A 23,762-nucleotide genomic window follows, 5' to 3' on the forward strand; every position below is an offset into this window, starting at 1 on the left:
TCTTGTTCTTTGTCCCTGCTTTCAGTGATACCTTTGACTTGCACCTCTTGGTGGCGGATGGGCCTTGTTTCTCTCCTCCCTCTCTCCTGATGGCCACTGTTGTGATTCCAGGGGAATTCGAGGACTGAACATACCTTTACTGAGGCCATAATGCATCTCTAGCTCTTGTGATGTTCTCAAACCAGCCCGTTTCCTGCTGTACTGCCCAAGTTTCTGAAGAAACTTCATCACTGCCAGATCTCCTTGGAGAAGCGGCCAGAGGATGGCACCACTGGCTGTTGTCAGGAATGAGTGTAAGCTTGTCACTCAGGTGTTCCACCCCTGGGCAGTGTACTTGCCTGTACTGGGACTTTTGGATGCTCTCCTGGCTCTTCCCAAAGTCCATCTTGTACTGTAGACACTCATGGCACCTCAGGTGGGTCATGCAAACATCTCCAGGTTACATCTGAAAATGTTTCATGTCATATCTCAATGAGCCGGATGCAGAAAGGTTTAGCCACCTTAGGTCGAGGGCCTTAAACTCTGCAGAGCTTGGGGAGGGACAATGGGGCACTCTGTCCTTGCTTTTTGAGAGCGATATAGTTCCACAGACATTTCCCAGATCACTTCTGTAAGTGTGCACCCTGTGAGGAGTGGGTGAGTGGGAGCGTTCAAGATGGCCCTCCCTTCAGGAGTTTATAATCAACTGAGGAGGGGACAGATATGCACAAGCAGTTCTCAAAAAACTTTGACCGCTGTCATTGTATAAAATGGGGTGCCAGTGAGCCAAGGTGACCAGGGTCTCTGTTGCTTCAAGGGAGCCTGGCTGCACATGTGGGCAAGGGTGACCGAATGCACTCAGCCAGATGCATTCTGGTGCACTTTGGTCAGAATAAGGGTTGTGTAGAAAGAGGCAAAGTGGTGGAGGCCAGGGCAGGCTGAGCAGAAACCTGGCTTCAGCGTCACCTCTGTTCTTGTGCCCTGGGGTGTTCCATCTGACTCTCAAGCTGCTCCTCCCCGAGCCCAGCGGCACTCTTTCCTTTCCTGCAAGCTCCTGAGGGAGTAAATGGGAATTGACCCTTAGTGTGGAGGACCTATCAGGCTGGTTTCTCCTGGACAAGTTTGTGCCATAATCAGACTGCTGCATACTTAGAATTTCCTTTAGTTGACCAGGTAAGGTATCCTTTTCTTGATAACTGTGAATTCCTTCCTTTTTCTGAGGCTCTAACTCAGTGACTCATGGCAACATGCCTTGTCTCTGTTTTTTTACTTGTAGTTTTACCCTAATGTGGCCCCGGCCACCTTGGTCACCCAGGAAGCAGTGAGTGACTGACCTTGGCAGACGCTTGCTCACGCGTGCACTGTGTCTACAGGCCATTTATTTCCTCCAATGTCTCAGAATTATTTGCAGCTTACAGCTCACTCTGTGGTAGAAAACACCTTTACCTATCTTGTTTAATTTCCCAGTGTGCTTTGCAGTAGGTCTCATTATCCCTATTTTAAAAATAAGGACATGGAAGCCTAGGGAGGCAGAGGGCTTTGCTCAGAGCCACATTGCTGACCCAGTGGAGCAGGGGAGGAGAGATGGCAGGCTGTGCTCTGAGGCTGGGCCCCACAGGCAGGCAGTGGCTCCAGGAGAAGGCCAAGCCATCCACTTAGCCTTATTTCACAGGTATTTCAGTGTATGAGCTTATTTTCTGCACCTTTGAGAACCAAAAGAGAACTTGTACGATTATGTTGCTGCCTTCCCGCTAGCTGCGTATTGTTCCCACAAAAAGATAAATAGACTGATATTGTGATATTAAAACCAGTAGACTCCTCCTATAACTTCAAGGGTGTGTTCTAGAATAAAATGAAGTAATTGCTGTTTGTTGTTGCACTCTAGTGAATGGTGAATTCAATCACGGCCCAAGGCTCCTCAAAAAGCACTTGTCCCTCAGTGGTATGGCCAAAGCTCCAGCTTCAGTGGCTTCTTGGTGACAGTGATAATTGCAGTGATGGCTGGGAGTTGAGTGGGAAGCCAAGGTTCTCTTTGCACATGTGTGGAATGCAGTGTTTTCATGTGGAGGGAAGGCATTTTGGAGGGCCTGTTACAAAGGCGGGATTCTGTTTGTTCCCTTAGTGAAGAGCTGCTGGATTGCTCTTATTTCATGAGTCTGAAAGCCAGCAGTGCTGTCACAAAGCACATTGTAATTTTATAAGCTGTTTTCTTTCTGTCGTTTGTTTGTTTATGTTAGGCGTTTGTTTGGAGGAAGTATCAGTGGAAGGTTTCATGAAGGAGGCATTCAGTGAGAAACAATGGGTAGTGTTCAGACTTTAATTTGTTAGCGAAATAGCTGTTTTTGCTTGCTGCAAGCTCCTTTCCTGGTAATTAGCAAGGCGTCTGGTAGAGGCTGAGAATCTATCCCATTTTGAGGGTCACCCCAAACCCGGCTGTCTGCCTCCTGTCTTTCTGGTCTGCGTGGATGTGGATCTTGGGTAACTTGTTCTCCTGCGTACCTGGAGGCACAGTAGAAACCAGGGCCTGGCCACTTCAAAGAGAAAGGACAGGTTAACTATGCGTGTGATAGTCCACTGTGGTGGATGGACTTCCACATGGACTCTCCTCCTAACAAGACGCTCTGGTTCTTTACATCCAATGCCGTGGTGACACTAGCTGGCATTTACTGAGTACTACCTCTGTTCCAAGTCTCCTTGGAAGCACTGGCAGGGCTTTCCCCTGCTGTCCTGAGTGGATGCAGGATGGTCAAGGGACTTCCAGGTGACACGGTAAGTGCAGCGCTGGAACTGTGGCCTGGGGAGGTAGATTCCAGCACTCTGAGCTTGGAGCCTGCGTTGGCTGGCAAATTGACCTTGTGATGGTGGCACAGGCCTGTAATCCTAGTACTCGGGGTGAGGGCAAGAGGGTTGTGAGTTTGAGGGCAACCTGAGAGCCATAAACAGGCTTGGTTGAGATAGTGTGATTCGTTGAAACCGAACCTAATTTGCTATCGGGTTGTCAAGTATTAGCATATTTAACCTTGGGTGATTTGCCTGAACTTCACACGTCTGGGTTGTGACTGTGGCGAGTGCCAATAGTCTGCCACCAGGCTTTTGTCAGAGCTCACGTACACCACGCTTGCTACAACTGACCTAACTGTTCTTTTTTTTTTTTTTAATCTGAAAAATAAACTAAATTGTTGGTAAGATACTTAATATTGTGTATTATGTCCATGTAAAATTGTGACTCTGCTTTAAAGGGGATATGAAAATAGTTTACTCTGGACCAAATGCGAGTGACTGTGGCCTGGGAGCACAGATCCACGCCCACTGCAGGGAAGGTTGCTTGACTTTCGTGTGGCATTGGCGGGGCATCAGGTAGGCAGAACAACAGAGCAGGAGAGCGTCTCTGGTAGGTTTCAGACAGTTGGGTTTCAGTGCTCCAGCTTTAGGGCCAGTGGTGGCTGGAGGTCTGCTAAGATCAGGAGAAGCCTTCCCACTGGTCACGGAACATTAGGTCACGTTCAGAAGTGAAGGAAATTGGCTACTGAAGGGCCCCAGAGAGCCCAAGAGACTTCTCTGGACGCACAGCTTTCATCTCTGCAGGATCACCATCTCCTCGTCACCAAGGTCAGCCAGTCTGCAGGTCTTCAACATGGACGTGACTTCGTCAGAGAACTTCAGTTACATGGGTACTTTTCCCACCTTGGGGGTATCCTATTCCCTTGATAAATAATCAAGACAAGAATTCATCTTTTCTTTCTCTCTCTCCCTCTTTCTCTCTCTCTCTCACACACACACACACACACAGATATAATGATAAAAGAAAAGTGAATACTAAATTAGAATTGGGGATTGAGAAGAGCTAAATGTTAGCTTTGTAATTCCCAATTCCTTTTGAGCTTCTGTTTCAGGAAGCCACCCACCACAGCTTTCTCTTCTGTCCAGCAGTGGTCTCTACAAGGGCGGCACTCTTGGCCCCTTGGTGGCTCGGGGCTTTGCAGGCATGGACCATGAAGCTGTCTACTCCAGACAGGTTTTTGTTGCCTGCCTTGCTGGCCTGGGCAGTCAACCTGAGTTTGTCTGAAGGCCTTTGTTGTTTTAAACAGCTCTCAGCCCCACCTACTCACTCAAGAAACTTGAAAACTACTGATGCCTGATATTTAAAAACTGAATTGAAAAGAGTTTCTGACATCTGTTTTTCTGTACTTGCTGGGATGATCTGACATGCCATAAAGGTTGAGAACTCCACTAACTATTAGGGAAATAAGGAGGAGCCACGTTCAGTAGTTACTACAGTGTGGTCGTTGCCCTCAGCTCTGCTTAGGGGCAGAAAGGTATTGGCAGTGAATATGTAGGAATGTGAGTCTCAGCTCCCCCTCCTGTCACCTGCTGTCCCCGTCTTCCAAGGAAGGACAACATGGTGTGGCTAACCGTGTGTAGAGGACAGAGGACATGACGGGTGGAAGGGTGTGGAGATAGGCAGGAGGCGGCCACAGGAGCCACGGTACAGACTAAGAACACATCCTGGCCTCCCTTTCCCTTCCTCTGTCTGGTGTGCACAGCTGAGAGTGCAGGCGTTATTCCTTGGTGTGATCTGCCCGCCCAACCACACTATTTTTAGGCACCGTGCCGCACAATAGGTTTATCAAAAGGCTTTTGAGCCTCGGAGGCTGCTGCATTCTGTCTGACAAGGCTGAGTTACTGGCAGTTCAGTTCAGGCACGGAGGGGTTTTGTTGTTTCTTCTTCAGAGAGAGCACGAATTGCTTGAAAATACAGAGGTTTGGCAGTCTGATGGGTGGTGCCGGATGCCTGCCTAACACTCCCAGCGCCTGTGCACCAGCACCGCACCGCCTCTCAGGTGTTGGTTAAGTTGCACATTTTTATTTCTTCTCCTTTTCCTTTTAAAATGTGCTAAAATATGCAGTTGGCAGTGCTGCGGGAGGCAGTGAACATGGGAGGTACTGTCTTGCTCTTGAGGCTGGGCCTCCTGTGTAACAATGTGTTTTTCTCCACAGAGAGGATCCCGCGCCTCGCCCTGACCGTCACCAGGAAAAGCCAGGCATTTTGTGACTTTGCATTTGTTGTAAAGATAGGGATCAGATCTTGCTGGTTTCTAATCCATTCTCAGAAATGTGCAGCAGTCCACCAGGATGAAGTGTCAGGTTACCAGTAGTTGTAACAGGAGAACAGATCTCTCATTATAGAACAATGGGATGTTCTTAATGTGTCTGCATAATAGATTGGGTATTATGTGTGATCTTTCTTCCATTTTTGTATCTGCCTTCATTAAGATGCTATAATAAGCAGTGTATTAGAATTAATTCTGTTTAACTGACTTTTTAGAATACACATCTTCATGCAAATCACTCCAAAACTAATCTTCATCCAGGCAATTAGCCAAGTAAAGATTTTCTTAGCAGTGCTTGGCGGGGGTAGGGTGGGTGGTCTCAAAATCATTTTTGATGACCTTGGGATGAGTAAGGAAGGTGTTTAACCCCTTCCTTGTTATGGTCTTCCAGGTGTGTGGCTCTCCTGCCATTTGACGTGCTGCTAAGATGTCTGAGTACAGGTGGAGCAGCCTTGTTCAGGGTGCTTTGCCTGCTTTGCGGCCATCTTCCTCCAGCAGCCCTCACCCTCCGGCCTCCTTTGTGATTTGAAGGTGGTCTGGTTGGACAGCCAGTCCACAGGGGTCCCCAGAGAAGCTGGCACAAACACTTCAGGTGCGGCTTCCTGGCCACCTGCAGCCCTGGAAGGTGTTCCCTTCTTCCATTCCCAGGCTTGCTCCACGCTACTCTGTGTCCCCTCCTGTTGATTCAGTAGGCAGAAGATGGGGGCTTGAAGATGGAAGTTCCATCAGGATCCCCCATGGGAGCCATCATGTGGACTGTGTGGCCATTGGCACAGTTAAAACCTAGCGACCATAAGTAGCTTACCCAGAGTGACCTTGGAGGGCCTGACAATTGAAGGTCAAGACTGAGTCCTCGACTTTGTTCTGTTACTGTAGACAGTGCAGAAGGGGCTCACGTGCCTCTGGCCCAGACACATGCATCAGTATTCCCATTTCCTGTTGTGGTGGGATTGGGCTCCCTGAGACTGAGCACGATCAGGCGAGCATGGGCTCTGTGCCCACCGGGCCAGCTAGGATGGGGTCTAGTGGGGTTTCCGAGTGTCAAGAGTTACCGCTGGTTGTATTGCATTTGCCATGGTCTTGGCTGCATCTTTGTGTCTTGTGGGTGCTCTGACTGGCTCTGCCTGCTGGCAGGGTCTGAGCGCATCTTACTAGGAAAAGCGTTTCCTAATCTGGCAAGTTAATGTCTAAACTATAGTTCGTGTCTGTCCACACAGTGTATTTGTAAACCACTGAAATAATCAAAGGCTGACTTCTTAGAATTTATCTGGACCCTTGCTCTCTCTTACCAGATAAGATAAGGTTAGGAGTTGGGTCATGTCCTTGTCAGCAAGGTCCAGGAATTCAGCTGTCTGGCTTTATCTTACCCTGCACTGTCTCTGTCCCCTGACATGCAGATTGTGGTAACCTCCCTAGGGACAGGAACGAAGGAAATGTCTACCACAAGTGACTTTAGAGGAGGCAATGAGTGTGCAAGGGTCTCAGTGTGTCGGGACGTGGCAAGTTTGAGAAATAAAAGTTGCGTTCTTTAAGAAAGGCGCCTTTTATGTCTCCATGAGTCTAGCTGCAGGTACTGTAGTGCTTTTGCTTGCTTTTTTCTTTCTTCCTAAAGATAGGGACTCCAAACCCCAGTGTTTGGTGGGTCGATTTACATTTCCTGATTAGCTCTGTTTCCTAACTCAGTGTTTTTCCACGGGTGGTATCTCCCTGATTGTGTTCCCTGTGAGAAGTCAAATCCACACAGGAACTCCCATTTCTAGATGAATTGGAACTTGTTCCTGACATGACCCAGAGCTTGGAGCTGTTGAGTTCCTGGTCTGGACCCGGAGCTTCCTGAAGCTGAGGCTTCCGGCCTTGCCTGTACCTGACCTATGCAGTGCTGCCCTTCTCCCCATATGTGACACCTACAGAGGAAGGGTAGGAACAACTGGACACTCTTTCTACAGACCCAGGGACCAGGAAACAGCACCATCCTTCCCATGAAGACCAGACAATCTTTGGAAACCCTTCTGTGTCTGAGAAGGGGGCTGCCTTAAAGGACTGTGTAGTAAATAGTGACTTGTGGGCAGAGGGATTTATTAAAGGCTAGTGAGGCAAAAGAAGCACAGGGTGGGGAGGCATCTTTCAAAGGGTGTAATCTGGCTGAATAAGTTACAGACAGCCAGGTGACCAGCTCCTTACTGACCTGGCATGGCTCTGGTAGCTGGGGTTTCTTGATGCATAGGTGGAACAGGAGGGCAAGCCATTCTATCTCCAGTCTGAGGACTGGAGATGGGATTGCGGGCCACCAACCTTCCACCAGCCTCATTGGGAGGATTTGTTTTTTGTTTTAAATGTAAACTGAGTTTCTTTGCTGCCAATAGAGAACTGGCCAAGGGTCTTTCTAGTCTGAGCTAATTCTTTCTGAGCCCTGAAAGTCCTGAAGTTCTGTGTGCAGGAGAGATAACAAGTTAGGCGGGGAATGGACTGGGGGTGAGGACGGCATGACAGGAAGGAACTTATTTCTAGGCTGATTAGTGATGGTGGGGTTGCCCCCAGAACTCCAGCTTTTGTGGCTCTGGGTCTGCATTGATTAGGCTTTAGTGGAACCTCGCAGCCACCCTACGGACAGCAGTTCACTGATGTAGTGAGATACACAGGTCTGCTGGTCTGCTGAGGACATTTATATGTGTAATTCTCAACCTCTTGGCTCAGCAGGGGTAATTATGTATTCCATGCATAATCTTTGAATGGAAAGAATGAAAAACAGTCACCTCAAGTGGCAGCACTCATAATGAGAGCAACATTTTGGAGAATTTTCTTACCTTTCTTCACCATGCATAGGTGTGTCTGTGTCTGTAGGGGCCAATGCCCTGTGTATACATTCAGTGCACTTCTATTGAGGAATTCTACCATTGCACAGCTTAGCGTGTTTACTGTCTTCATAAATAGAATTCTTTATGCTCAGACGGTCAGTGATCTGGGGGTGTTGTACTTGCTGCCTGGCAGTACATGGCCTGTTTGTTGCCTTTCGCTGTGGAACCCAGAGCACTCTGGGTGCTAGATGTAGGTGGGGTTGCTAGTGTTTGCTTTTTAGTATTTGTCCATATTGAAAGCATTGCTTCTGTACAAAGAAGTGGAAGAAAAAATTCATTAAATGGAACACTGGTGCCCTGTGGTTGAGCTCTGCAGAGTGAAAATATTGACTCAGCCCAGCTGATTTCTGGGATATCTTTCCTGTCCCAGGGGCTGGCAAGAGGAAGCTGGGCTCTGGTTCCCTGCTGGACTCAGAGGGCTGCTGTCTGGGGTTGCTGGGGCAAATTCAGACACTTCTACTTTAAATAATTGGGATCACCCACCCACTGGTGGGATGAGGACTCAAGAGTGTGAAATGAACACATCAAGTGAATTTTATATCATGGTAGCCTTGGGCTGTTTTTTGCAAATTAAATTTTGCAGAAATTAGCCTCAGCCCTGCAAAGCCAGCATTGATTTACTGCTGGTGAAACCAGACTGCTTCTGTGACTTGTCTTCCCTGATGGGTGAGAAGGTGATTTTGTTGAGGGGAAAGTGTCTTGCTGAGTAAATCTTCTGTTTGGTAAAAACACCATTGACCAGAAGGCGCACGGTCCACGCGGTGTATATGTGAAGAAAGAAACATGGCTACAGAGGTTAAGGATGGAGCAGCAGCGGCAGAAGCAAGGTCTTCCCAAAGACTTTTGGGTGATATTCACTATTCCGTATTGAGAAAAAGATTTTTTTTCAATGCCTGAGAACGGAACCATCTGTCAGACCCATCGTTTTAACCAGGTCCTCCAACCTGACTATTTAACAACTGTGGCTGCCTGGTAATTTACAGCAATAAATAGAACCAGGGTGGGGACCTGAATGCACCCTCCCCACATTCTTCCCTAAAGGTGGGTAGAGGTTGTCAGGTCTCCTGGCTCTTTTGCCCTTAGAACAAGGGAGAGAGACAGACTGACAATTACTGGCTTTGTCAGGATGGCCCATCCAGCTGAGGGTCCCTCCTCTCTGGAAAAGAGTTGTGCTCTGGGAGTCTCCTCTTCCCATGTCCCCAGTCCTGTCCCAAACACTTTGCTGTAATTATGTTTTGCCATTAATTAGGATACGATCAAATCTTACAGAGCTCCAGGCTTTATAGCTTAGCTCCCAGTGGGCGGTCCTTTTTCCTTGTTTCCAGCCTCTCTGGGGAGATTTTCCTGCAGATGAGGTAAGAGCCTTCAGTGGTGACTGGCTTTCCACGTAGGGGGCTGTTTGCACAGCGCAGTTGGGGCCTGTCACTGTTTCCAGGAAGGCTGTCTTTTTGTTTTGGATCATCATCTGTGCCAACATTGCTTTGTTGATGTGGAATGATGATTCAAATAAAAATATTGTGTCTGAATGTTTAAATTCATGACTTACCCATAGACAGGTGACGTAACATTGGTCAGGCTGGTACAGGTCGCCTGGCCTGTGACACTCCAGCGCTTGCTGGCAGTAATTCATTTTTCTGGCTTTTTTTTTTTTTGTCTTCATGGGCTGGTTGGAGTATTAGGCAGGGTGTGAGGATACAACATGGAGTGGATCTGTCTGAGTTCTAGATCCCTACTCCAGTGGGACAGACAAGCCTGTCAGTAAGCAATGGGGATATTGGGTCAGGTCTGCCAGACCACAGATGATGAATGTGGCCTCTCTGAGACCATGCAACACCCCAGAGACACAGCAGCTGCAAGGAAGCTTTCTTGGGAACAGAGAAAGTTAATGGGGTTGGTTTGTGGTGAAGGAGGGTGGGGCAGGGAGCCCAGCGGTCAGGATGGAATGGTGGAGCCTGTTGTGCTGGAGGGTTAAGGGAGTGAGTCATGTCATAGAAGGAAGCCCACGGAGACTTCAGTAGACCTGTGACCAACAGATCACGGGCTCCTCCTGGATGGGACTGCAACTACCCATGCGCCGTTGACCTCTCAGAATGCCTTGCCTCATGTCCAGTGGAGACCCTGACGAGCACACTGAAAGCTGCCAGATGGAAGAGGAAAATTCATGAGCCCAATCACAGCAGGCAGCCAGTGTTGGTAACCCTCCCAGTGCCCCCCAGGCCTCCCCAGTGATCTGGGGCTAGAAATGAAGCTGCTGCTGCTAGTGTGAACTTTACCAGCACCCAGCAGCGCAGGCTCCATGGAGCTGTGTGCCTCGTTGTCTTTCGCTGAGGAGCACGGGTGGGCTTTCTTCATTGCTGATCCTGTTCCAGGGCTAGGACAAGTGCTGGCCCACGACTGTTGCCCACCTGATTTTCTCAGTCCTGGACTCAGTGAGATTTTGGTATTTGGGTCTAAAAAATTGAGAGAAATGAAATGAGCTTTCAGAAAAGCACGCTTGGCTTTTTCCTGGGTGAATTGTGGCTTTCTTCCTTGAAGACTTAACAAACCTGCAGCTCTGCAGTTTTGTTTTGTGTTTTAACTGTGGAAGGAAAGAGGAGAAGATGCCAAGTTTTACACAAAGCCCAAGTTCAGAGACTCGTGTGACTAGAGCTAGGTCCTGATGACACTGCTTTTGACCTGCTCTTGTTTCTTTCTGTCTTGATTGTCTTTTTCTCCTTGGACAGAACCAGCTGCCTGCTTTCTCAGTCCCTCACTAGGTGCAGGTGGCCTGGGGAGCTGCCCCCTGAGTTGTGGGATTCCTTTTCTGCCAGGTGTATCATGTGAGAGTGTCTGTATGATTCATCCCCAGGCCAGTGAACCGCTCTGTGGTCATCTTGTCCCTCATGGGAGAGCAGAAAAGAGCTTTCCAAGTTCAGTCTTCCATCTAAATGTGCATACGTGATCATTATTTTGTCACCGTCAACCTAAGCAGTGCCGCCTGCAATAGGAAACCTGGGATGCCAAGAGGAGGAGCATGGGAACTGGTGGGGCTTGGCTGCTTGTGGACTTGGTCTGCCCATAGAGCCTCGGTGACCGGAGGGAGCTCCGTTTCTTCTGTGCATTCCTCATGAGGTTTCAAGGCAGGCTGGGGGGTCAGCTCTGGCCATAGTCTGCACACTGCGATCGCCACCGTTTATTCAGACCCTCAACTGTACGTGCCTGTGGCATTTGGCCACGGGGTCAACCTTAAGGAGTCGTGTGTCTGCTGTCCACGGCTCTTGCCAAGGGCAGGTAGTTCCTGTCTCCTGGGAACGTGGCTTGTCCTTTCTTCAGAATGCTTTGGAGGATTTTGTTGCCACAACCAGGTCTCTGGGCTTCAGCTGACTGGATAATGCGTTCTGCCAGACAGACCTTTCCTCCCCGGGTGCCTTTCTGTGGAGAAGTCCTGGGTGGGATGGTTTTGTTAGAAGTGACTTTGTCCTTTCTAGGGCTCAGGATGCAGCATGCTCTTATCTCCTACCCTTATGTCATTTTCAGCCTCTCATTTATTTGGGATTTCTGAAGACTGAGTGGCTTGTTAGCTTTTTTGGCGTTGGCTGGGTTTTCTGTGATGATGATGTGGTCTGGACCTTCTCCCACATACCCTAACTGTTAGATGACATTCGGCCTTCTTAGAAGAGGCTCTCTTAGAAGGGGTTGAACATGTGGATTAGATCTCAGCTGTCTCCTTTGGGACTCCTTAGATTTTGGCAAGAGCCTGCACATCGCAGGGCAGTGGGGGCTCTGCGTTGTTTGCCACACCGTGCTCTTGGCACGTCTGATGAGGAGTAGCCCCAGGGTCTGGCTGTGCTCCCCAGGTGGGAGGTGTTGAAGTCCAGAGTGGGGTTCGGTTACTCCAGGTTGGCCAGAAGGAGGCTCAGGGGGCATTGCCAGCAGAATAACCTTCCAGCCTGGTGCCATGAGAACTGGCTTTCCCTCTTTGGCCTCGTAGAGGTGAGTTGTTAAATCTGAGGTGTTTTCCTTTTATGCAACCAAAAGATAAATGTGCCGTGCTGCTGGGGTTTAACTGTTCCTTGACAGTGCCACTTCTCGGACTGCTGACAGAGTGAGGTCCCATTGAGCCCTATGTGGTCTTCACGGGCTTGGGTTGCAACTGACTTAAAGTAAAAGCTTTGCCAAAACTGAATTGTAGACCCAGCCTCTGCTCCAACTTACGTGCTATTGCTCCTCGAGCAGGTTTTATAAAGAAAGAAGCCAAATACTTAATAGAAGTGGACGTTTGATCTTGCTAATTACAGACACAAATGTGTGCTGTGCAGATTCCTCTTAGAAATTCACTGTTGGAAATGAATGCTTTATTGTTATTTTAATAAAAAATAGTTGACCCTTTTTGATAAAAGAAGGCACCCAGCTTTGTGGAATTCCTGGGAGTATCTGAGTCTCCCATCACTGACAGCTGCGGGGCCAGGACTTGCTCCAAACAGAGTGGCCGCAGACCGCACTTTGGGACGGAACACATGGGCACATGCACGGTAGAGTCAAATACGTGTGCGTTAGAGAAATAACACTCTCTCCTCCTCCCAAGCCCAGCCTTCTTAAAGAATCAGACTGCAGGGAAATCCTAACAGTGTCCCAAGTAAGAAGAAAGAAGTATTTTTAGAGGAGGGTTGTGGAAAGACTTCCTGCTGAAGGGTTTGGTACTTGAGGTACTAGCTACAGTAAGTTTGTTAGAAATGGGATGTTAAGCATATACACTTTATTTTGCAGTCCCTTCTTTTTAGGGCTGCTGCTGGACTGAATCCTCTCCTGCTCGACTCACTGTCCAATGGATGTCTCGCTCTGTTGGGACTCCGCGCAGCCTAGCCACTGATGTGCTGTACATGCTAGGTCTAACTTAGGGATTTCTCTCCCTTCCCTTGTCGTCTTCGGTCTCCCTCTGATGACTGCATGTAAATAGTTCTAGCACTTGTACCTAAAAGGGTCAAGACAAACACAGGATGGTATGAAGATACCAATCTCACGGTTGCATTTTATATTTATATCTAAAGGAGTCAAGAAAGACAGACTGCTGTAAGTTCAGTGCATGCTGCATTTAATCCCCACTTACTCTTGGTCAGGTGCTGGGCTCTGACATGAACCACTGACTTTTAAGGACCTGTGTTTTCCCGGTGAAGTTAAAATCCCTCAGCCTGGCTTTGAAGGCCATCTCCTTGGCTGGACAGCTGTCTGTGCAGCGTTAGCTCTTCCTGGTCACTCACACTTTCTGGTCACTTGCACTTCCATCAGTCACTCCCAGGCAGGTCCTGGGAGCATTTCACACAGGGTTCTTCTCGTTCTGTCCAAGGCCTGGGCTGGGTGCTGACCACTTCTTGCTCACCAGTTTCTTTACTTTTCAGATTGTTGCTGTAACCTGTCTTCATTTAATTATTTAATTTTTAGCCCCCTCTCCCCCACCCCATGCTATGACCCTCCTGCTCCTGGAGGTGGAAACAGTGATTTGCCTCCTATTCTGTAGTGTTTCACATCTAACCTTTCTCTCATAGCTGGAGAAGGAGTTGGTCTTGTCACATAGTAAAACAGAGCTTATGCTAGGAGAGTTTGAGAGGGAAGCCGCTCGTGTTCTGTGGCATGGCTGTTTTTGGAGTATTTTGGGTTAGCTCCAGACCCATACATGCTGTCATCTCACTTAGCCTTCCTTCTGGTCCTCACGTGTCCCTCACTGCCCAGCAGGGTATGGAGGCTTGTCCAGGGCCTCAGGTAGCAACAGTAGGAGCCCTCGCACACAGGCTGGCTGCCTGTGAGTCCCCCTATTTTCATCGCGCTCTGTCTATCTGCCCCTCACTCACAGTCCCCTCTTCGGGTTCCTTGTCTCTCATCTCAGCTTGATGCTTTAAACCAGAACCTGGTGAATGGACTCAGCAGGACCTCTGCCACATTGCCCCCACCTCCTGTTTTCCATTTTAAATTCTTGAGAATTTCAATGTTCTTGAATATTTAAAATAACAAATTGGAAAGAGCTTTTCAGTGCCTCTGTCTCTTTCAGCCCATCCACCTGCCATGTGTTGTCACATCCCCTGGAGGAGGAGAGCATTGTCTCCACTATGGAGACGTTGGCAGTGCCTCTGAGAGTGATGCTGCTGCTGCTGCTAACATTGATGACAGCAGGGACTGCCACCCTTACCAATGCCCAGAAAGGCGGAATCAGCTGTTTTTCCAAGTGCTTTTCTGAGGGTGGAGTGCATCTAACTGCCTTTCTGGCTAGCAGGATTATTTCTTGTGTCAGTGGTCATAGGCTTCTGTGGTTGGTGGTCCTGTTTGCATAAGTTAAGCTATCCTGCAATTGAAATTTCTATATTGGTTTGAAGATGTAGAAGAAAATGCCCCAAACAAAAAGCGTAGTGATGCAGTGTGGCTTGTGGATGCCTGGAAAAGAATGTTCATATTTAAAGCACTGAGAAGTGTTAAATATTTGACTCTACTCCCTGCCATCGTACTACATCCCTTACCCAGTCCTGATTATTTCAGCTTCTGTTGAGCGCTCAGACAGGTGGCCTCTGAGTAATGGACGCTTTCCTTCGAGTACAGCTACAGAAAGGCGCCATGTGGTAAACTGTTGAGGTGGCATTATTAATAAATGCTTCATGCAGCAACAACACGGTCCAGCATGGGAGTGGGCAGTTGGAGTTTAGGAAGACTGGATTCTGTCTCAGAGGTGACTGAGCATTACCAACCCCTCTTCAGGCATTTGAACAGCTGGTCTCCATTTCTGCACAGGAATGAAGACCACATTCCCTGTCAGCTTCTTCTGTCCAACTGTCCTTATTAGGGGGTCTCTGCCTCTTTGTGGCTGGCTTCAGAATGGTCTAGAAAGTCATCTTCCTCCTTGATCACAGTGCTGCAGTAAGTTAGGGATGTACAGAAATAGGTGAAAGTGGTCCAAGCCAGATAAGTCTGATCACTGTTTTTGCATGTTGAAATTCACAATGTAAGTTGGATCAGCAGAGTTGCAGTTTACAAAAAACTTAGTTTTTCCTCTGGTGTTGGTGCCTTGGCCCCCTAGAGTTTTAGGCAAATAGAGGTACTTTCCTTACTTGTAACCTCAGGAGAGTAGCGTCCTACTGTGTAAGTTTCCCAGATAAAGGAAACTCCTACTGACAACAAATGGCATGCCATCCTAACCACTTTATCTGCATTCTAGAGTTTTGGAGCTTTTCTCTTACCCACCTGTCTCTATTGGTGGTTGACCATCATTCCTGACCACCTGAGGACGATTTATGGTGGGCAGAATTAATGTGGGCCTCTGCAGGCTGGTCTCTCACCTCTGCTGGAGGCAGCACAGGCCAGTGTCCAGGCCTGGGTTCTTCTTGCTTCACATCCTCTGTGGTCAGACAAAGTGTCTCTATTCTTGTTGGAAGTCCCTTTGTCAGTTTTACTCAGGCCTCTGGCTAGCCAAGGCCTTTTCTCCCCAGAGGTGCATGCCCAGCCTGCTCCTCACTCTCTCCCAGTCCCTGTACTTACCCTGCTTTCCTGCCTTAACTTTGGCATGTGACTTCCTCTCTAGATGGGTGCCATCCTCCCGTGATGTGTCCCAGCCCCACAGTTTGCATGTGCCCCCACTTCATAGAAGCTGGAGTCCTGTGGAAATGTAGCCTGCAGGACTAGTGTCCTTGTCTTTGGACACTGCTGCCCTGTGCAGCTTGTAGTTACCTGCCCCCAGTGGGGGCTTGGGTCGTGTTTGTTGAAAGAGTGAATGAGAGTGGCATTGTTACCAAGCCATCACTATTTGCTGTGATACAACAAGCGTTTTGTCTCCTGTGAGTCTTAACCACCGTGGGAAAGTAAATGGCACACGAGATCTTCAGTTTGACACTAATTACAAATCCAGCAAAACAGGCAGGAGGCAGGGACAGAGATGTCCCCGGGGAGAAGGTGGCCTCTCACTATGTGTGCTGGTCCTCACCACCCATGTCTCAGGAGCCCACTGAGCAAGGTGCCTTCATCGTGGTGTCTCAGCACCATCGCAGCCATGAGAGTGTGCTGTGCCTTCTGAATGCTGTAGTCAGATGCACGGTGTTTATTTCCCTCTCGCTCTGGTAATTACTCTGTAGAGAAGCTGCTCTGGAAAGTTCATTATGTAATTACTCCTCTAGAAGACTGACTTTCCCTTGCTCTCGGGATCAGTGACTGAGCACAATGGGAATATCCTATTTGGGGACAGCCCGCAGTGCATCAGTGACTGAGCACAATGGGAATATCCTATTTGGGGACAGCCCGCAGTGCATCAGGCACGTCTGGGCCGTGGTATGTCAGAATGCTGCTACTGCATAGCACAGGTGTGTGATCGCCACGTGGCAGGCTGCCAGCACCTTCCTCACCATGTCCCAGGAGGCTACATCTCTTCTCTGTGTGGCTTTTGCCCTGCAGAAAACTGCAGAGAGACCGAGGGACTTGGAAATGCAACAGGAGCCCTGTTAGGTGAAGTCAGCTTGGTGCTTAGTGGCAGGAATGGTTTCCTAAGGCGCTGTGATCAGTGTCCAAGTGCCTGGGAGGGCCTGGGCCTTCAGTGCTATTGATGCTGGGTGCTTTCCAAGGTCAGCAGTGGTCACAGTTTTCAGTTTTGTCTGCCCCTCAAATCGATCCCCAAAATACATCTTGCAAACCGTGGTTCTGGAAACATGACCAGAAAGAGACCCATGGTTCTGCCTTGGGTTACCTGACCGTCACACAGAGAGTACCTCGCCCTAAGAGGGCTTTGGTCTTGGGAGGGCTCTGCCCCGTGTCCTGGGTGGCATGGTTTGGATGTGCTGGGCTGTGTCCCCCAGGGTCCAGGTGCTGGAGGCTGGGTTCTCATGGCAGTGGTGTGGGAGGTGCTGGTGGGAGATGGGGTTCCAGGGGAAGTCATTGGATGCTGCCCTCAGGAGAGGACAAGGTGTTCTCTTGGAAGAGATCTAAGAATGAGTATGACCCCTGAATCTCTCTCTGACTTCCTGCCTATGCTGGCCCCATGTCCTGGCCCCTTCAGCACTGTGAGCTATTTTTATCTAGCCTCAGGTATCTCCTAATAGTAACAGAAAACGGGCTAAGCCCTGGGGTCACCCAGACAGGATTTAGGGAAGGAAACCCCTAGCTTACCTGTGGACTCTGCTCTTCTGTCTGCTTTTTATTTCAGCATTGTGTTCTGCATATAAAATTCTGGAGGTTTTGGTAGGGAGAAGGCAAGAGTTTGTTTCGTTACTTAAATTTTATGTATCTGGAGAAATGTATTCTCATGGTCACTGCTGAAAGGCCTCCCCACCAGCCCACTCCACAGTCTGCTTAGTGGACTGTTCCTCATCACGTGTTCTGCTGTTGGAGTTGTGTGCATGACCCTTTCCTTATTAGTTTCCTGGTCTTTTGACTTCTGAATGCCCACTGTCTCACACAATTCCCAAAACGGTGTGGACAGCCAGGAAACAAGTGGTGTGATCCGTGGTTGTTACTGCACAGCTTAGTGTGTCTTTGTGGGTGACAGCATGTCTGTGATGAGACCTGGCTCTTCTTGGGGTCACGTGCCGCTTTCTCTGGTACCATGTGTCTGTCGTCTCCTGTTACCCGCCCAGCTGGATGGCTGGGCAGAGCTTTCCTGTTGACTGTCCTACTAGACAAACGGGAGGCTCTGAAGTGCATTGACTCTTACTAAGGAAGAGTGGGCCATAAAAACCCTTTTGTAGAAGTAGATGAAAGATAGTAAGTCGGCTGGGGTGGAAGTCTCAGAATAATAATGGGCTTTTAGAGTGCCCTGCTCCTCCTCTGGGGCAGTAGGAAGCCCTTTATGAACAGGAGATAGGCTGGAGTGAAGGGAGGCTCTGTGCAGAAAGCATCCTGGGATGCAGCTGCCCGGAGCCTGGGAAATTCAGTGTGCTCTCGCTCAGTCTTCAGTGAGGCTGCTGAGTTGAGCAAGTGGAATCACTGTAGCTTCCTTTATGTTTACATTTTTAAAAATTTTTGTTTGTCTTTTTGAGTCAGGCTCTGGCTCTGATCCTTCTGCCTCAGCCTCCAGAGTGCTGGGACTACAGGTATGTACTGCACATCTGGCTGTAACTTCCTTTATCCTCAAAACTTAGGCAGGACTCCAGGTGTGCTGGAGATAAAGGTCTCTTTCATTTTTGTGATGTGTGCATTTCCAGCGAGTGAGGATGTTGAGTGTGATGGCAGCATGGCTGCTGATGGCGCACACGTCAGTGACACCAGAAGGAGAACAGAAGAACAGGACAGCTCGGTCAGTACATAATTTCCATGTTGGAATGTCATCTGTGGCTCTGACTCCCGAAGGAGGCTGTGAGTTATTTACTGTCCATCTTCACTGATTGTCAGGGAGGGAAGCCATTGATTCAGTAACTGAGAAAAAGGTTATAGATCGGTGTGGTGTCATTCCATGACTGCTAAGTTATAAACATCTAGATAATTGTATGCCACTTAGGGACCAGGAAGGTCATATGTATCAAGCTCTGATCATAGTTAAGAGAAGGTTTTCTGCTCTCTGGACTGTTTGACTTAAAAAACAGTTACGATGAATCAGATTAAAGAGGCATGGGTTTTTCAGTCGTTATTTTAGTGAGGAACACAATCCAAGGACAAGGGGTTCCTGTGAGGTAGCTGTGCTGGGGTGACTGCCTGTTTTCCTGCCTTTTTTGGTTTTGTGAGGTGAAGCGATGACTTTTGTAATGGAACATGAAGCCAGCCATGGCTCCTCTGGGGCTCTTGGGCTCCCATGAACCCCGTTAAATAGTCGAGTGCTTCAGTCCAAAGTTTTAGATCAGATGCAATACGTGTGTAGTAAAGTCAGATGCCGATGACCACAGAATGCAGTTGGTGGCCGGGTCCCATCATGCAGGTGGCATTTCTTCCCTTCAGCGTTCTGCTGCAGGCTGACCAGGACTTCGAGCTGCCCAGTCCCTGCTAAAATCATGCAAAGTGAGAGCTGTCACCTGGTTCTGGTCACCTTAGTGATTCTGGGTTTGCCATCTCCTTGACTGATTGTCCCAAGTGGTGAGAACGAGCAAGCGTGGTATTGCTGGCCGGTCCGTTTGCCGAGGAACAGTGTGCATGTTCTCAGTCCCCAGTGCAGCCAGTGTCACACCCTGTACCAGGAGTCCCTGCCATAGAGAAAGGGTGCTTTGTTTTTGGAGTTTTTTGGTTGAGAAAACACAGTGATGGCGTTTGGGGCATTCTGGTCTTGTTTTCCTTTGTGTGAATGAAGACTTGGCTGTGTTAGGCCTCAGATAGCTTGTATCTTCTATGAAGTAGGTGACACGGGAATGGGATGGTCTTCTAGACCTTGGTATTAGTTTCTTCCTTTTACCCAGAATGGTTTTTTAATTACTTTGACCATACCTGAGTCAGCTGTGTAAGGCTCATTCTCCTTAGGAGAGCTTCAGATCATTGTGGCTGTTCAAGCATGTTTAGAGCAGGAAGTCTTATAGCCACTAAGTCAGGTAAGCATTTCCTGTCTCCCAGGAAATCCCAGGGCATGCAGTAAGTCAGAGTGACATAAATGCATGCACGTGCCTTGATGCACACCTGTGTCTGTGTTTAGACACTTGCTATGAAACTACTGATGGTAGTTTCAGAGTCTCATTCTTCTGAATGATTGATTACAGTTTCCTGGCAGAAGACCTATAGGTAAATAACTCTGGTTATGTTGCATAGGACTCATTTTCCTGTTGTTGATCAGATAGGCTGGTGGGGAGGGCACAGTAGGGGATGGAGACTTCCCTCTGGCCACTCTGTTCACGGTACAGGCTGTCCTTTGCACGACAGAGACATTTGGTGTGGCTAGACAGGAGTGGCACAGAGCAAGCCTCTTCCAGCACAGCACAAGCATACCAGGTTTACCCAAAACAGCTTCGTGAAGATGCCTGAAAAGTTCAGGAACTGTAGGTGACAAGCGTGGCTGTTGTCACATGCAACTTCCAGTGTGTGTACACAGCCATGTTCTGTCCATGGCCTTGGGAAGGAGCGGAGCTGAGTAGGAGAGGGTGTGGCTCCTTGTGGAGCTCAACTGGTACCAAGGACAGAACAGACAGGCCCTGGCGCCACCTCAGGGCAGACCCGGGCCAGGCATTTCCTACCCATGGACGGGGATCTGGCCTGAGTCCCTTTAACTCAGCGCCCTGCCTTGTTGATGGGGAGTGCAGTGGGCTGGGGGTAGGCACTGGAGGGCCTGTGTGCAGGGCTGGGAAATTTGCGTTCTCTTCTGTGGCAGGGAAGCGGAAGGGCTTTCAGAGCATGGAAGGACCAAATATTTTTAGCTGGGCGTTTATGAAGGCCATCCCAGCAGGATAAGGCTGGAGTGGAAAGGGTTTAGAACTTTATGCTGAAGTAATTGTGTAGCGTATATGAGAGATTTCTTTAATGATGTGCTTTGTACCCAGTGACTCGTCAGGCACATGATGGGCCTTTGGGTAAAGAATACTTCGTCCAGGTGAAATTGCATGTCTTGAAGCCTGGCACAGATGCAGCTCTGTCTGTGGCAGGAGGGAATTAGCTCGTCTCTCTACTCTGTTGCTGCAACGCTCAGATTGCTTATAGAGAGAAAGTTTTATTTTGGCTCATGGTATTGGAGTTCTAGTCCACGATAGGTCTGGCAGTGAGGTGACGAATCTTGGCAGGGGCATAGTGGAGCAAAATCACTCACCTAAGGTTCAGGAAGCAGAAGAGAGAGGAAGGAGCTGGGGTCCCACAATCCCCTTTAAGGACACACCCAGGTGACACAAAGACCCTGCTCACTTAGACCCCACCTCGTAAGAGTTCCACTGCTTCCCAGGAGAGCCAAGCTAGGGCCCAGGCTTTAACACACAGGCCTTTGGGGGACCATCAGCCAAAACATAGCACTGTGTGTGTAAGGTGTATTCAAAGCGTAAAGGAGGTTTGCTCTCAAGCAGTGCATGTACTGGATATTCAACCTGTCCTGTAAGTTAGAAAAATTGGAGCACTCTACTGAAAATAACTCTGTGTGTGTGTGTGTGTGTGTGTGTGTGTGTGTGTGTGTGTTGCAAAGTCAGGTTCACCATTTGATGTTGTGCTGTTTGGGCTGTTTGGGTCCCTTGGTAGGAAGGTCTTGGTGGAAAGTGACACAGGACAGCTTCCTGGAAGAAGATAAGGTGCCCTCTGGGTGGCATGCTCATGCAGAGAGATGTGTTCACAGGACCTGATACAGCTGTGACCCTTCCCAAGGGCCCACTGCTGCCTGCCATGTTGAGAAGGAAGTGGGTGTTCATAGGTTGAAGAGACTCTGGTGGTCTGCCCTGACCCTCCTCTCTTCCCTCAGGCCTGAGCCCTTCCTGTTCACACCTTCAGGACTACCATCCTGTTGGGCATGTATCAGCAGAGGAACCGATCTCTGTCCCTCGGCTGCCAGTGTCCTGGACAGTGTTGCTAGGGTAGCAGAGCTGTGCACTGCCACCTCTCAGGTCACTGGGCTCCATATGTGGCACAAATGCTCATTTGATTATGTGGCTGGCTTGTGCCCAGCCTTGGTCCTCTCCAGAGTGGGGAGCTTTTCAGATTCTGTCCAGACCATTTTAATGACATTTTCTGCAAAAAAAGGGCCATGCATATTCTCAACATTCAGAATCTTTATTCATTTTTCATAAAAATATATTAATTCGTTCACAATAACAGTAAACACATTGCATGTTTATACAACCCGTTTTTTATGAGAAAACTGTTTCCTGCAACAAACTGAAATTTCATGACAAGAGTTCATTTGTGCTCATCTCCCGAGTATCTAGCTCCTGACTTCTCGTACTGGCTTCTGCGTTTGGTGTGTTTCAGTACATCGTTTTGAAGGATGTCAAGGAAACCTGACTTCAGCTGTGCAGCTGGAAAATGGAGTTTAATAGCCTACCCAACACTAGGGATATTCCTGTTTTGATACTATACCAAAATTCTGCAAATGGTAGTTTTAAAGTTTAGCTGCAGTATAATTCTGACACTTTTATCAGTGAGCCTTTTGTATCCATTGGTCACCATGTGCTTTGAATGGCTCTTTTACCCATTAGCAATCTGGGAAATATCCCTGTGAATTACGCACAATTTCTGAATACTAATATTTCACACAGTATCCAAAAAATCACTTTTTATCCTTTCCGTTGATCTCTTCAAAACTCTTTTAACAGATACAAGTTTTCCAAAACTCTTGATTTTCACTTGAAAACTTGAGTATCACTGACAGCAGTGGCAAACTCACCTTTTCATTTGTAAGAAGTCTCTGATCAGCAAATAAGTAATAGACCAGAGGTGGGCATGCTTTGGGTAGCAGGTTTTCAGGAGTGTGAGGAGTGAACATTTTGCATGGAAGGGCACTGTTCTAAGTGTTATCTGGGTGATCTGTGAGGGGTCCTCTCCATTTCACCAAAAAAGGCCACGCAACCTGCCTGCAGCAAGGATCAGCAAATGGAGCTGTGGTCACCCTCATGTCTGACTCCAGGCCCCCCTGTGCTGGCTATGAGCCTCCTTCTCTATACCACAGCAGCTGCCAAACAGAGAAACACAAAAGCAGACTGCCAGGGGTTTCCAGTTAAGAAAAGTCAGGTATCCTACTTCTGGACCTGTGTGTTTTAGTACGTGATTGATGTGCAGACTGTGCAGACTAATTGTCGCTGTGGCTGCCTTACATAGCTCTGAGGCTGCCGTTGGGCTACGATTTTGGTGACATACTTGCACACGATGACTGTTTCTTAATTCTTTTATCAGCATAGCACTTGTTCCAAGAAATGAGACATCCTGTATTTACTAACTTCTTGGCACTGCCAAATTAGGGTGTAATGTAATTATGATGGGATGTGTGATATAGTATAAAATAATAGCTCCAAATGAAAGGACATTTGTTGAGATAAAACATTTCGAGCTGCTAGATTTTTCAGATGTTTGGACACAAGAAGAATGAGATTTTGATGTTTCAGTCTGTGTCACCTTGATTGTGCCTCTCATCACAGAAGTCTCTTAGGCAGAGGGCTTTTATTCATTGCTTTAGAGTGAGGTCAGTCATAGGAATATTGTGGCCATGGGGAAGCAAGAACTGCCAGCTTTTGCACTGGTGTGTGGTTTGTTTCTTGAGCACTCCTCTTCAATCTGTTTACAGATTTACAGTGTGCTGTGGTTGGTCTTTGAGCTGAGCTGAAAGATTTATTTAATTTGTGGCCTGCTCTCTCACAGTCCTGGGGCCTAAAAGGACTGGTATCAGATATTATCTGAACCCTGAAGAGAAAGTGGCTCCCCACCACACTAACCCAAGAGGCCTGGACAGCTGTTACTTTGTCTTTGAAGCTGGAATGTGGCCTTGAGTGTCCCTGGACTCACAGGGTTAAGTCACATTCCCTCCAGTTTTCCATATAGGTATTCTGTATGTAAGCAACCTCAGCATGAGAAAGACATCAGAAGGACTGGTCTGCTTCATGGCTCTGGGGACAAAGCTGTGTGACCCATGATGAGAGGGACGTGGATGGAGAGAGAGGAGGGAACAGTGTAACTGAGTTTCAGGTCCGTCTAGTTCCATGTCACCTTGACTTTGGCCACCTGTCCACGCCCTCCCTTACCAGCTCTGCCCCCGCGGTCTGGCCTGCTGCTCCCACTAGGGTCCATGTTCCTGTGAATCCTTCCTGTTGCAGCTACAGCACGTATCCCTAAGGAGCAAATCAAAATCGCTGAGCCTTCAATATTTGTAACTTTGATGGAAAATTACAGCTCTTTTATGTGGATTGTGTCTTACTTATGGTGCTATTTCAAGATGTGTAAAATCAGTAGCCCTAATAAAATGACCAATAGCAAGTTTCTGCTGCTTTTCAACATTCACAGT

At 48.3% G+C, this 23,762-nt stretch overlaps 1 protein-coding gene across 12 annotated transcripts in view; it reads left to right on the forward strand.

The window, feature by feature from the left end:
- Sipa1l2 (signal induced proliferation associated 1 like 2) overlaps positions 1-23,762 on the forward strand; it is a 166,793-nt gene that overhangs the window by 45,925 nt on the left and 97,106 nt on the right. The window contains exon 1 of one of the 12 annotated variants that reach the window (XM_074056869.1): positions 2,726-2,748. The exons of 9 other annotated variants lie outside the window; for them this stretch is intronic. The gene's annotated coding sequence lies outside the window, so the exon portion shown is untranslated. Of the gene's footprint in view, positions 1-2,725; positions 2,749-17,956; positions 17,980-18,013; positions 18,183-23,762 lie in introns of those variants that run through there. 2 more of the 12 variants (XM_074056871.1, XM_074056870.1) reach the window with 2 other exon arrangements.

The sequence above is a fragment of the Castor canadensis genome, chromosome 15 (assembly GCF_047511655.1).
Source record: "Castor canadensis chromosome 15, mCasCan1.hap1v2, whole genome shotgun sequence".
NCBI lineage: Eukaryota > Metazoa > Chordata > Mammalia > Rodentia > Castoridae > Castor > Castor canadensis.